General features: G+C 43.9%; 1 protein-coding gene across 1 annotated transcript in view; it reads right to left on the bottom strand.

Moving 5' to 3' along the window:
* The window catches only part of LOC306923672 (carbohydrate sulfotransferase 8-like), a 133,593-nt gene extending 122,708 nt beyond the window's left edge, over positions 1-10,885 (bottom strand). The window contains exon 1 of the mRNA XM_079501900.1: positions 10,565-10,885. The gene's annotated coding sequence lies outside the window, so the exon portion shown is untranslated. The remainder of the gene's footprint in view (positions 1-10,564) is intronic.
* Between the last annotated feature and the right edge of the window lie 1,460 nt (positions 10,886-12,345).

Here is a 12,345-nt window from a genome sequence, read left to right on the forward strand (position 1 = left end):
ACAACTTTGCATCTGTGATCACTTATTTCAATGCTGTTTCATACTGTACTGTTTTACTACTCAATTACCTGCGTAGTATAACAATAAAAAATAAGAAGAAAGAAAATATATATATGTGTGAAATGCTATATCTATTGAGACACTGTGCGCCAGTTCAGGTCGCCAAGTCATAGACCGTGACATTAGCGAAACTGCCGTTCCTGACTGTTGTGCTTTCTGGTCCTCATACGTACGTCACTGACTTCCCCTCAACATTCTACCAGTTCTATCTCCACCCACGCGGCGGCGCTCCGCGCCCCTCCAGGCCCCTCGCGCGACATTGCTCTGTGCTCTGGCACCAACGTAGACTACGTTCATCCCCTTCAATGTGCTTGCATTCTTTTATTTACTTTTATTTTTGCCAATAGTACCCCCTACCCATAGCATATCTTGCCTGCTTCCGTTTCTCAAATCCACCATTACTCACTCCGTGTCAGTGACGTAGAGTCTGTGGGGGCCGGGGGGCCAAGGCCCCCATGAGGAATTGGACCAGGGGTCTCGGCCCCCATGAGGAATTGGACCAGGGCTCTCGGCCCCCATGAGGAATTGGACCAGGGGTCTCGGCCCCCATGAGGAATTGGACCAGGGCTCTCGGCCCCCATGAGGAATTGGACCAGGGCTCTCGGCCCCCATGAGGAATTGGACCAGGGCTCTCGGCCCCCATGAGGAATTGGACCAGGGCTCTCGGCCCCCATGAGGAATTGGACCAGGGGTCTCGGCCCCCATGAGGAATTGGACCAGGGGTCTCGGCCCCCATGAGGAATTGGACCTGAATATATACATTCGCCTCGGTTTGTCCCGTTTGTACCGCACCAGGTCGCGCCGCGCCCGTTCGCGCAATTCTCGTCTTGCATTGACTGTGTATGTAATCGCGCCGCTCTAACCATCCAAGTCTGGCACCTTAACACCACTTTTTTCCTCACTGTCTGGGGTGTGGGTGGGGGGGGGGGGGGTGGACCGCGTTGCCTGTCCTGCTGTACACATGCAGATCAGGCATTGAAATGCTAATCTGGGTGCTTGTTTTCACCTGCCAGGTATGCATGCAGTACTGTACTCTGCTTAGGCTACTTGTTCACAGTGAAACCACCACCAGCAAGAACAGCGATGCCAGCCTGCTGTTGAAACCTTCCGCCGTCCCAGCGACAGAACACAGAACCTGCCGAGGTGGACAGGACTCATGGCCTGCAATCATGGCATTTAAACATGCTCTTCTGTTTATAATCTAAACACTGTGACACGTTTAAAAAGTGTTACAAATAAGTGTTTAGAACCTAAACGCTTGAGTTTAGTGTGAAACGGGCGGGACCCCATGATGATTATAAAAACATTTTGTCTCTGCTCCGTCTAAAAAAAATTCTCTTCAGAAGCGTTAATATTGTAACCTTGACACAGCATAACATCAGAAATTATCCCAGAACGTCCGTGTTCTACAGCCTAGATTCCGAGAAAACAGCCTTTTAACACTTACGATGCTGCCAGAATCTTTCAGAATAAAGGCGCTAGAGCTAGAGGGTTCTCAACGTTTTTGGCTGGGGACCATGCTGGGGAAAATGCTTTGGCACCCTTCCCACCCCCAATACAAATTGACCGCTACAATAACCTTAATAATAGAGAAAATACATCATAAATAAATACTGAAACCAGATATAATCATTAAGGAAAGTCTATGTGTGTACTATGTGTACTATTTAAACTCTTAATTTCCTCTTAATTTCCTTTTCCCAGCCATTCAATTGCAAAAAAAATAAAAAATAATAATAATCTGGGGACCCACAAAATAATTCGCGACCGGTATTATTCCAAACGAGATGCTTGGTTAAATAACTCAGAATTTGGACAGAACCAAAGGACCAAAAGACGTGTATACACGTCCAAGGCACATCCCGGTTTTAACCCATTTAGGCCTGACGTCAAAAAAAGTATTTTTGTGCGCATTTTCACAATTTTTCAAAAATAGCAGACCTACAAGCTCGTAGCGCGCCACTCGGTGGCGCGCTATGAGCTTGTAGATCTGCTATTTTTCAATAGCTAAAGTATGCTTAGTTAAAACAAGGGGGATCCCGCCCAGAATGGGTTAATTGAGAAGACGTGTACATACACATCCTTAGTATCCTAAGTGTTAAAATGCCACAGAAACAGGAACTGTGTCTCCTGTGTTTCCTTCTTCCGTTTGGCTACGGGCCTACGGCCGATCACGTGACATGTGACATCAACAAGGATGCAAGGCATCTTGGGATTGGGTTACAGCTACAGCTTTTCCTTTCTTTAAGCTAGATCTAATACTATCCTACTATAAATGCGCCACGTCTGTGCGCGCGTGCGTACGTGTGTGTACGGTTGTAATGCACGTAACTCTAGAACCGTTTGACCCACCGACTACACATTCGACACACGCGTTCGACACCCCCACAGGGAGTGCATTGCCCGGTATCGAATCGGTCGGACCCACGCTTCTCCAGACCCACCACAAAAGGCTCTGCTCAGGCTCTGCCAGTGGGCCTAATGAGGCCAACTCCTTTCACCTGGGCCAGGCTCTGACAGTGGGCCTAATGAGGCCAACTCCTTTCACCTGGGCCAGGCTCTGCCAGTGAGCCTAATGAGGCCAACTCCTTTCACCTGGGCCAGGCTCTGCCAGTGGGCCTAATGAGGCCAACTCCTTTCACCTGTGCAATTTCCAGCCTCTGCCTCAGCTAATTGAGGCTCAACCAATCAGGCTCTGCCAGTGGGCAGAATTGATTGCCAAATACACTTTTCAGTTTGTAGTCTTCACACACAGGCACACAGGCACATACACAGATCTCCATGTGGGACACCGGCTGACGGGTGCTATGACAACGTATATCATTAGGTTGATAGGTTCCCAAGTTGCATCGTTCCCAAGTAGGCCGCTGGCTGACTGCGACGGGCAGTGGGCACGGACAGGTCTAGTACATAGCAATTAGCAACAACTATGTACAGTTTAAAAGTCCGTGCCCACCGCCACGAAGGTTGTTGGTTGGAATTGTCATTGCATATACTCATACAGGCTGGGGCGGCACCTTCTATCAGCGGGGAATGTTGGTCGGGAGGAGGACGAAGGCTCTACGTCCTTCTGGTGGGGGCTTCTCACTGGCAGGTGAGCCAATTGGATACAAGCAGTGACAACACGGAAATGTGTGTGGGGAGGAATCAATTGGCATAACAACTAAATGTGTGTGAAAAAGGAGCTACTCTAAATTAAATAATTAAATGTAAAAAGAATGAAATGCTTCATGAATGAATTGAGTCATTACAACTATAGTTTTATTTCAATAATATGGGCATACAAGTGACAATACTCTGAGGTATTAGAGCCTAATAATTTCAATAAAAATATTTCTTTCGTCTTCTTTAAAACTACAATAGTTTGAGCTTGAGTTTTTTTCCCGTTTCGTCACGGCTCAGTCTTTACATGTCTTTGAAGCTTAGCTGCAATCAAATCAAAGGCACATTTTCACAATCCTCAGCTGCCATAAGTACCATAAAATGTCTCTCTGCAAATGGAATAATATTAGGCTACTAGTGCAAACACCTCGGCATCAGTCACAACTCACAAGGTCTATGCGTAGAAGACCTCAGAAGCAATTTCACGTTCCATCTGGGCACACAAACTGAAATGTCATGCTAAATTGTCTTAAATACGTTATGAAGATTTTCTTTCTCAATATTAGCATTATTAGAGAGTAGACTGAAAACCAAGGTCAGAGAGAGAAATGCAAGACATTCAAGATTCAAACTCGGGCCATCACAACTCAACACAATTAAAGAACATCATCCCTGCAAATGTTTGTCATGAACCCTTTTATCACTACTGGGCCCTTTATCAAGCATTCTGCCAGAGTAAATGGCAGAGAAAACAGAGAAAACATTCTGCCATGAAATCATGGAAAATACAAAGGGCAAGTCACACACCAACAACATTCAGTCTGATCGTTTATTCAAGCAATCCTTTCTGCATCCTGCTGTTGATGCACTGTTAATCAAAAACCCTTTGAGGGTATTAATAGATCAAACAACTGGAACAGAAACCAAGCGACTGAGTTGATAACCACCTCATGTCGAGCGTATAGGCTGCTTGACACAGTGTCTACATGACAACCTAACGAAAATAACTATTAAGGGAAATGACACTTAATCACCTAAATCACTCTCCAATAGATTCTGGGCGTGTTCGGAAATGACGCACTGAGCGCACTGTGCAATGCAAACTAATAGGCGAGTGCGCTTCACGGTGCGCATTTCCGAACGCACCCTCTTCTATCTCCAAAATTAGGCTTTCAGTGCTCATCCTCAGAAAACCAAGGGGCCAGTGAGGCTTTCCAACGTTGAAGCTCTGGGCCCTAGCGGTAAGAGGAGGGACTGCAGGCGGACCCGTGGAAGTATGACGAGGAAACCCTGTGCAGCTGGGCTTTAACGTTGAGCGCGTTTGCACTTCCGCATTTTGGGCACCACATTTTGGTGCCCAAATCGAAAAAAGGCGGAAGTAGACGGTCCTTCCGGGTGCTTCAAAACGCCACTGAGCAACTTCCACTGACATGAATAGCGGGGGGGGGGCGGAGCTTCGCGCCAGATCAGTCTCTATCCTTTTATATACTCTATGCAGAAAACCCTTCATGGACAGACATTTCCATGGTGTAGTCACTAAAACTCCCATCTCTCTGAACCTGAGTGCCCTAAGGTTCAAAATCCCTTCAGGTACAGTATGTCTCTCTCATGCTGTCTCAGCTTCGCAAATGTCCATATTAATGAATACTTAAATTGCTAAGGGAACTGGACCTCCAATTCTCTAGTTACCACTTAAAGAACGGTTTGTATTATACTATTATAACTAGAAGCCTGCGCGCCTGTGGCGCCCTCACGTCTAACGTCACACGTCCGTGACCGTGTTGTTGTTGTTTCTCCGTGAATATCGTGTGTCCGAGTGAGACACACACACACACAAACCGTACATTTTGAACGAAGGCAGACAGCGATATATGTCTTTGGCCACTGACCGTGTTGTTTCTGTATTGTTCCGTGTTGTTGTTTTTGAGTGGTGCAACCACTCCAAGGAACAGCAATGTCCGTGACTATGTGACTATGTTACGATGTTTAGAGTACCAGTAGGGGCAAAAGTGGCGCTGTTGTGCCAGAAACAGAGAGAGAGAGAGATAGTGCTGCACTGTTGCCTACTAATGAGAGAGAGAGAGAGAGAGAGAGAGAGAGAGAGAGAGAGAGAGAGAGAGAGGCAGGGGGAGAGGGGAGAGGGAAGTTGCACCACTCAGTTCACTCAGGTGTGATTTTTCTCTGTGAATGAGAGAGAGAGAGAGAGGTGAAGTAGAGAAAGGATAGAGCAGGGAAAGTACAGGGAGAGGGAGGCATCACCGCAGTTCTATAGGAAAGGCCCGCTGTGATTGGCCAAGTCTATGGACTTTTAATGTTTGTTTATACAGCAGTAAACATCATGTGACGTCATGTGCTACAATATAAATACCAAAGGAGTGAGGCGCCCCTCAATTCACACCAGTGTGATTTCGTGAAAATAAAAAAGATATATTTTTTATATAGCTTATATATTATATTTGTTTTTGTACCAAATCATGATGATTTGATTGGCTGAATGGAATATATAATGATAGATAGATAGATCACTTGTCATTCAGCAGATACATAAAATGCATAAGAGAACGAAATGTCGTTTCGCTGGCTTTTAGTATGCTAGTTAAAAGAGAAACTAAAATACTATTAAAATCTAAAATCCACTTTTAAAAACAAATAAATTAAAAAGCACCATTAGTGCTTAATGTTAAGAGCACCCCCCATATATATATTTTGAACAAAAGTAACAAAAAGAATGGTATTTATTTAGCACCAAAGCTAAGAAATAACCAAAGCAAGAAACTATAATTGCATAGCGACTTGTTTGGAATTGTCCCTATGTCTATATGCCCCTCTCCGTAGAAGCTTAGCAGCCATTAGCATACCACTAAAAGATGCAATATGGAGCTCCCTGGAGTCTTGTTTCCTCAGAATGAAAGGAAGCAATTACTAACATCCTTCCACATCAGGCCTGTTCAAGTCAGCCTCGGCCACAGGGGAAAAACAGCTAGGGTAAAGGGAGGGGAAAAAATCATTGACAGTAAAGGTCAGTCAAAGAAAACCATGGTTTTAAGGGAATTGACCTCAAAAGAAGGACAGAGTCCCTTTTGGGAAGGTAGGGGTTGTCTTTAATATATTATTAATGGCTTCTGTCCCTTAAATAACTGCCCTTTGTAGATGACGTACTTGACACTACCGGTGAAGAATCCTTACTGTGTGGGTTTTTTTTTCTCTCATTAGTGCGGGGGGAAGGATAGTGTTTCTCTGAGAGTATACGCTCAGATTAAAGGTCCTTATGGTAATTGAATCCTAATGCTGATTACAGAACAGTGTACATCAGAGGGAGGGCAATTGAAATTGAGCGTCAACTCAGTGCGCTGCAGTTAAAGCCACAGGCTCCTATTTCAGGAAAGACTAATGTATAGGGAACAAAACAATTCCCTCGGATTTTGTTTGTTTCTGTTTTCACTTGATGTATTCCACCAGTCCACCAGTTCATTGACATTATTTTTGAGGAGCGCTATAACTATATTCAGCTATTCGTGTAGATTTTCGTCTTACACAAACATTAAATTCACGTTGACAATGAATGGAGAATTTACGTCATGTGTCTGAGTAGATTTTTCGTCCTACACTTAATTGACTAAGAACAGGTGCATGGATGCACCTGGGATGTATCCTCAGTGATGTATCCCAAGGTCATCGCAACATCATACCCCTCACTCAGGTAACCCAGGGTGATCAAGTCCCGACTTACGTCCCAGTAGCCACGATCAGTCCCATTAGGGAAAGACCAGGGCCACTCAATCCGCCGCTCCCGAACTACTCTGCCGGGACTGGGAGGTCCGGCGCGTGGAAGGACTATAGGCTCTGTGGGTTCCTACGTCCCACCAGGTCCACTCCTGCTCTCACCAGGCTCGGGAGTCGGTACCAGGCTTTCATTTCCGTCTAGACCAGAAACCTAACACATTATCTCAGGCTATAGGTGCAGCCAGGACCTGTGTGTTGCACCAGACTCCCAGCACCAGACACTTCATTCAGGACCTGTGTGTTGCACCAGACTCCCAGCACCAGACTCCCAGCACCAGACTCCCAGCACCAGACACTTCATTCAGGAGCGGCGGATTCTTGAGCCGCAATGGTTCCGCAGGCTCCACTATAGCAACTAATGACTAATTAAATAAATATCACACCCGTGTGAACTGAGTGGTGTAAGGTCTTATATAGCCTGTCTGACGTAATTAAATCATGTCTGACGTAATTAAATCACACCCGGGTGAACAGGGTGAACATAGCAACCATGCTAATTTTTTCTGCACAGACTAACAAAGCCAGTTGTAGGAGTGGTTTACACCACTCAAAAAACCAATAGAAATAATTTCGGTGCTGTGTTACTATATTGTTCCTACCGGTATATTGAAACATTAACCAGAGGAAGATGATAGCAATAGCCTACAAAACATTGCATGTTAAGTTAGGCTAAGCAAAAACAGAGTAGACACAAAAACATGTATGCATATTATCTCCTCAGTGAAGCTGTAAATTACCGTCACAACGTTACGTAACCCGTGGGAATGATGCAGACTGTATTGATACCTCAGGCAGTGATCATCAGCCATACAGTAAGTAAGTGAGTAAGTAAATGTTATTTATATAGCACTTCTCACAGAGAAAACTCACAAAGTGCTTTACATACAGAGAATAAAAGCAGAAATAAAAACAAGGAAGTTCATACAAAACAGGAAGAGGTCTAGTCAAAGTCAAAGTCATACGATTTGTCACACACGTTACCGCAGTGAAATTTGTTCTCCGCATTTGACCCATCTCTTGGAGCGGAGTGACGCAGCCAATGAGCGGTGAGCTGCAGCCGTGCCGCGCTCGGGAATCATTTGATTAGTAGATTTGACCCCCCAATCCAACCCTTGATGCTGAGTGCCAAGCAGGGAGTCCCATTTTTACAGTCTTTGGTATGACCCGGCCGGGGATCGAACCCCGACCTCCCAGTTTCAGGGTGGACACTCTAACCACAAGGCCACTGTCTGGTCTATACAATCAAGACAGCAAAATAATACAACAGTAGGTGAATGGGTAGAGAGGCTCCCTGCACGGAAACAAGAGGTCCCTCCAGCAGTGTTGTGTTCGTCGACTACTTGTTTCCACTGACGGAAACTAAATGGAAACTAAATGAAAACTAAGCTATGACGACTAAAACTAAGACTAAATATACTGACAATTTCGTCAGCAAATAAATACTAGACTAAAATGTTAGGAAGGGACTAGTGGACAAGAGATCCAGTACAAGTCATTTTACACTTGGTTGCAAGGCTGAAAATAGCCGACAACGCGTCGCAGCGTTGTGCATTTTCGCAGCGTTGTACATTTTACTCGATTAAATGAACTGTAGATTCAGTCGACTAAAATACTATGATAATTTAGTCGACGAAAACTAGACTAACACTAAGACATTCCAGGTGACTAAAGTAAAATGTGACTAAAACTGAAATGAAAACTATTCAAGAGACTAAGGGCAGTATTATGCGTGTCTTAAGTACCAGGTCTTATTACTTAACTTAAGACCTGGAGGCGTGGTCAATGCTGTTTGGCCACTCAGAATAGCCAAATGGCATTGATCACGCCTCCAGGTCTTAAGTTAAGTAATAAGACCTGGTACTTAAGACATGCATAATAGGGCCCTATGACTAAAACTAAAATCAAAATTTGCTGCCAAAAACAGCAACCCCTTTCCCCCTCACTGTATATGTTTCTTTTCCCTTTTTACCTCCTTTATGATGAAAACTGTTAATAAATATTTCAATCAATCAATCAAAACAACATAGTGCCCTCCAGGTTCAATTTCTGAGGTGCACTGTCTGTAACCCCTAGAACTGCTCCACTCGAGACTAGAGCGCTCATCAGAAACATATGAGAAAGCCATGAGCTGAGCCAAGCTGAAAACGGAATTTCCCCCACGGTATTATAACCCCCAACCCCCCGCCCAATTAGGTTTTAACCAACCTTCTGCAAGATCCAATATGATTTATTACGGTATATATGACAACAAGATGGATAGGTATAGGTGGGTATAGACAGATTGGTTGATCAATCGATTGATGAATTGAATATTTAGGAGCACAATGGAAACAACTCCCCAGGACTTTTTTTGTATTGTCCTTTTAGCCATAATGTCTGACTGTATCACAGTTTACATTTTTGACTAATAATAAAGTAGGCCTATTCAATCAATACATTAAGAGTAAATAAACAAACAATAAATAAACCTATGGAGAAATTGCATGTTTTTAAAATTGTACAATAGTGACATTTCTCTACAGACACTTGACATTTTACTCTGATTTGTGTTAAATCAACAGAGAATCAACTTGATAAATGACATGTATTATAGGCTAGGCCGACTTTTCTCAAGAGTGTGCACACATGGGCAAATTGGGCATGTCTCTCTATTGTGAAGTGGGCACGGGACACACTTTGGGAGCTAAAGTGCACAGATTCCCAGGCCCGAGGGTGTGCTGTCATGCTGTGAGTTGCACAGGACAACCTGTGCTATTTATAGCTGCAAGGAGAGAAATAATTCAGTGCGATCTCAGAGCAGCTCATTCAACTCTCTCTCTCTCTCTCTCCTGCCTGCTTGACAGTACAGATGAGGAGAAACGAAAAGATTAAACCCTTTCTCCTGTCCCTCCGCTACGCAGGCATGACAGGTGGGATATGGTATCCGTTTGAAGCTTTCGTGGCTCACTCACAGCCCCCTTGTGTGGGCTGTCAAAGAGAAACACTTTGCGGATATGGATATCTTCCCAGTGAATAGTGCAGCAGAGGCAAATCAAGGGAATTTTGATATCTTAATCTGAGCCAATTCTGCCACTGCCTGCATGATTCCACAATCCACACTCAGCACTGCCATCAGACATATTGCCCCATAAATATATGCAGTTTATTGAGTCCTATTACCAAGATTAGCCCAGAGGCCATCGTTGAAATTTGAGGGGGGTCCATCTACCATGTGCATAAGCCTCTGGGCTATCATCTGATCAGGTGGCATTGAAATTAAGGCAGGCACAAAGTAGGCTACAGCTGGCTACACACAGGCAAGAAATACCTAGGCTCACACACACAGAATGAACAGGACAGACAGAGGCTGAGTTAATTACAACTTTGCCTTTTGTTTTCGGTACAACTATTATGTTGTAAACTTTTAAAATGTTTGTATTTTCATGACAGTATTAAAGCCAACTTTATTCAGAAAACAGTTAATTCTGTGAAAAAGATTGCATAGACCCTATTAAAAATCCCAATCTATTACATTTGACAATGGTATAGCCAGGCTCTATACCTCAATTGAATTATTTTATTTCTCGTTGAAAACATGATATTGTGGTTAAACAAATAAATAATCAAATGGGTGCCTCACCTTTGCAGCTCTCACCATGGACGCTGTGTGAAGAGTTTCGCTCGACCACTGTAAACTATAAACTCCCGTCCATATAATTCTGCTGCACGCCTGCTTGTTTGATGCTGAGAGAGAGAGGGGCTCTTCTTCTCGGCACAACCTCTCTATAGTCTCTCTCAGCCTATAGCAATTCCCTTCTACTTATTAGAAAAGTCAAAAAACGTGTGACAAATTAGCAGCCAGTTCAGCAACAGTGGCTCGTTTTTTGTAGTAGGTCCTCCTCGTGTCACGATCGCGACGTGGGACAAAACTTAAAACAGTGTGGAGGCGGCGATCGGACCAAGTGAGTTGCTGCTTGGTCCGAGGCGGGCGATCGAGGCGAGGCTTTGTGCGTGTTTGCTGCTGCTATATGTGTGTGATGACCGTTAGCGCCTCTTCTCCTCTCCTCTCCTCCCTCCCTGCTTCTATTTCTTGCTTTCCACGGGCGGTCCCGTGGGAGAGGATGCACGGATACTGCCGACACGACTGCCAGGCAACGGCACGGCACTGACTCTGACTGCACACAACAACACACTCACACTACACTAGGCTTCAAAAGATGAAAGGGAAAAAGCACCAAAGGCAGCAGCCAGGCATAGCGCAGGTGGATGCGATGCTTGCAATGTCTTAACGGTGAAATCGGTGGAATCTGTTAAGAAAACACACTGGTAATGTTTTCACCACCAGTCTAAATTATTTAAAAGAACTCATCTGGTGTAAATGACGCTCATTATCTAGATTAAAATAGTGGTTTTAGGTAAAAGTAAAATTCTGATATGAGCCAAGTCAGCCAACATTTGTATGCATTTTGTTTGTTCAGGTCAGGTGATGGCCGTTCATTGAACTATAGGTAATAGTTCAATTAATGACCTGGAATAAAACAAAAAACAATTCCACAGGCTGCCATGCATGTATCCAGGATTGCCTTTAAATTGTTTTAGATTGCCCCCTGCTGGTCTAAACTGGCAGGACCACTATAGCGGTTTACAATGTCAGTGACAACTTGCCAATAACCATTGTCTGGTGAGAACCCAGAGAATGTGACTCAATTGGAGTTCATTAAATTCAGCTCAATGGCGTCTAATGGCCAAGGGGTTGAAATAACAGATAGCGTGCTTCTCTATGGTGGCACATATTGATCAAACTTAAAGGCTAATTCAACTGGTTTGGCTGGTTTGAAGCTACAGGGAGAAAAACAGTCATTAATGTCTGCCTTTCTGCCCCATATTTCATCTCAAGTATCACGAGGATAATGGAAGACTGCGGTGGCCACTGCTATGGCCCTTTGACACTATATTCTATCGATTTGAACGAAAAGCTGGAAGCAAATCTATTTTCGACCAGATTTTTAAGTGAAAGCCTTAGATTTTCTAGCACTGTTTTATTTCCCACGTTGACATTTCAATAACTCATTTCACTGAGAAAATCAATTGTTCACAAATTCAGAATAAAACAAATTAAAAAAATAAAAAGAACTCAAATGCAATAAGCCAATTTCAGATACAAAAAATAGTAACAATAACAATTAAAATGTATTCTCAAAGCTAGGTTATCAGTTTTACTTGGGGGGTGCACGATTATGAAACTGTCTATGACCGATATCCGATTATTTGCAGGGTCATATCTGCCAATACCGATTCTGACCGATTCCGATATTATACAGAGAACCACAATGGAAACAAGCCTTATAGGCCCTATAGGGGCTTGGCCCAAAGCCTGTTAATAAAGTATTCAATCAATCAATAAATATACTCTTTTTCCAA

Source organism: Electrona antarctica (genome assembly GCF_951216825.1).
Source record: "Electrona antarctica genome assembly, chromosome: 5".
Taxonomy (NCBI): Eukaryota; Metazoa; Chordata; class Actinopteri; order Myctophiformes; family Myctophidae; genus Electrona; species Electrona antarctica.